General features: G+C 41.3%; 1 non-coding gene across 1 annotated transcript; it reads right to left on the bottom strand.

The window, feature by feature from the left end:
• Positions 1–286: 286 nt before the first annotated feature.
• On the bottom strand, positions 287–393 carry LOC128574297 (U6 spliceosomal RNA). The gene has a single exon (XR_008376674.1). It is a non-coding gene; the product is annotated as a U6 spliceosomal RNA (small nuclear RNA).
• Positions 394–2,894: the final 2,501 nt, after the last annotated feature.

Raw genomic sequence — 2,894 nt, 5'->3', positions numbered from 1 at the left:
AAGGTGAAATGGGAGGTCTAATTTGAGTTATTTGAGGATTCTCCATCTTCTTTCCAGAGAAAGAAGAGAGGTTGTATTAGTTTGTAGTCGGGCGGCGCCTGTGGCTCAAGGAGTAGGGTGCCGGTCCCATATGCCGGAGGTGGTGGGTTCAAACCCAGCCCCGGCCAGAAAAAAAAAAAAAAAAAAAAAGAAGTATTAGTTTGTATTCCTACCAAGAGTATAAAAGTGTTCCCTTCTCTCCACATCCACACCAGCATCTGCAGCTTTGAGACTTTGTGATGTGGGCAAAAATATGGAATGCTTCATGAATTTGTGTGTCATTCCTGTGCAGGGGCCATGCTAATCTTCTCTGTATCATTCCAATTTTAGTGTATGCACTGCCAACATGAACACATTCCTAAACCAGTTTTCAAGCTTGTGAAAGCTCATCTGATGTAGATGAAGAAACAGTTTCCAGGCTTAGCAGGTGTGTGGATTTTCCTCTCTCTGTGATGTAGGTGCAGCAAGGGTAGATAGATAGTGGAGTTGACATAACACAATTGAGTACCCAGCTCTGCTATGAACTTGAGTAATTGGTTTAAGCATTCTATTTTGTTTGTGAAATGGCAGTTAATAATAGTACTGATCTCACAGAGTGGCTGTGAATGTTACATGAAATGATGTATTTAAGACACTTAGAATGGCTTCTATTGCCCATCTCACAGAGTTCCTGTGAATGAAAAAATACATGCACAGCACTTAGGCCCAATGGCTGACGCATGATTTTTGTAGACAGCCACATAGTATGAACTATTATTATTCTATCCATTTTTTTTTATAAACCATATGGTTAAATCTCCATAACTTTATTTACCATACAATGAATACATCAATACATTTTTTTTCACTGGGCAGGAGCCAAAGATAAAAAAGTGTGGAGAACAAAGTATGAACATTTCCCTTTGTCCTCTACCCCCATCAAACTCAACAAATTGTCAACCTTTGGTTTATGGAGATTTTGTCCCCCCATAATCACCATCAGTCCCTCCATACTATTCTTTGATAGTGACATTTTCTGTTTTTTAATTTATGCAAAGTTCCAAGCAAACACAGCTTAGTGCTTGATCTATCACTTACAATCTCTGAGCTCTGTATCCACTTCCTATGGTTGTATTTACAGCAAATATACACCTCTCTGTGTGGGAGTTTCAGGGTCATAGTATACGCATTGTTTCTTTACTAGTACTTTTCATCTTGAAGTTATTTCCAGGTCAAAATGTGTAAGTCTGCCTTAAACATTTCTTCAACAACAACTATATCACATCTATGGTACAAATAGGACATGATTCATTAATTATTATTATTATTTTTGTGACAGAGTCTCACTTTGCCACCCTGAATAGAGTGCCATGGTGTCATAGCTCACAGCAACCTCCAACTCTTGGGCCCAAGCGATTTTCTTGCCTCAGCCTCCTGAATAACTGGGATTATAGGCACCCACCACGATGTCCAATTAGTTTTTAGAGACGGGGTCTCACCCTTGCTCAGGCTGGTCTCGAACCTGTGAGCTCAGGCAATCCCCCCACCTCGGCCTCCCAGAGTGCTGGGATTACAGGTGTGAACCACCGCTAATGGACATTTTTATTTGCAATTTTTAATTCTTATACATATTTCGAAAAACCATCCTTCATTCTTGGTATAGTTTCTGAACTCATGGAGCTATTTTATGAAATAAATTTGTATCTGAAAGTGGAGTCTCAGTGTCAGGGCACATGCACATCCACTGTTTTGAAGCAACAGCTAAAATTCCATTTAGGAAAAGTTTCATGAAATGTGTCTCACCAACTTAAGCTACCACTAAGTGTAAGAATCCCATTTATTAGATTCACACCAATACTTGAAATATTATCAATCATAAATATTTTTTGCCAATTGGAGAAGCAAAGAATAAAAATATCATTTTATTGTTCAATTTGCGTTCTTAATTACCAGTGAGGTTCATTCAGTTTTGTCACATTTTAGAAGTTTTCAGCCATGACCTCTTTGAGTACCTCTTTAGTCCTTCCTTCTTTCTCCTTCCATTGAAGGTTCCAATAACAGGGACATTTGATATTTTGTTCTAGTTTCATAAGTCCTTGAGGTTCTTTTCATTTTGTAAATCTATTTTCTCTGTTCTTGGTGTTCGGTTTTTGCTGTTCACTGTTCAAGCTAATTGATTCTTTCCCTGTCCCATCTATTCTCCTGTGGAGCCGACCATTGTCTATTTTGGCTTTTGTATTTTTTGGTTCTAAAAGTTTCATCTGATTCTTCTTCATCTCTTCTGTACTTCTGCTGCATCTGATTCTTCTTCATCTCCTCTGTACTTCTGCTGAGACTTTCTAAGTCATTGCTGACAGAAACCTGGAGGATTTTGACCTTGTGTTATGGAATCCTGGTCTTATCCATGTCTGCTGTTTTCCTTGGCTTCCTCTGACACCGCCCTGTGACTGCCAGGTGTGGGGAGAAGTCCAGGTTCCTGATGGGACCACTGTTGACACTGGAGGTGGGGGGGGCGCCCTGAGAGAGGGTGGCGGTGTCTTCCAGTCCCCTCGTGGTACCCACTAATGGCCCCAGGTACCTCCCGGCTCCCTACTCATTCTCCTCTGATATCACCCCGGTGAGGGGGGTAGGGTGAGCTGCTTCATCACAGCCTGGAAAGGACAGTAGTCTGGGTTCCCCTTGGGGTTTGCTGATGGGGAGACAGCCTTTTTTGCCATTTTGGCTGCAATAGAGTGGTGGTGTCTTGGCAGGCTGCACCTTTCCTGGTCCTTTGGTTAGAGACGATGGCTTCTTCTTCTCCTTCTTCTTTTTCCTCTTCCTCCATTCCTTCCTTTTCTCCTCCTCTTCTTCTTCTTCACAAAGTCTCACTATGTCAC

This window comes from Nycticebus coucang, chromosome 21 (assembly GCF_027406575.1).
Source record: "Nycticebus coucang isolate mNycCou1 chromosome 21, mNycCou1.pri, whole genome shotgun sequence".
NCBI classification, from domain to species: Eukaryota; Metazoa; Chordata; class Mammalia; order Primates; family Lorisidae; genus Nycticebus; species Nycticebus coucang.
The sequence above is the reverse complement of the archived record's forward strand: the minus strand, read 5'-3'. Positions and strand labels throughout refer to the sequence as shown.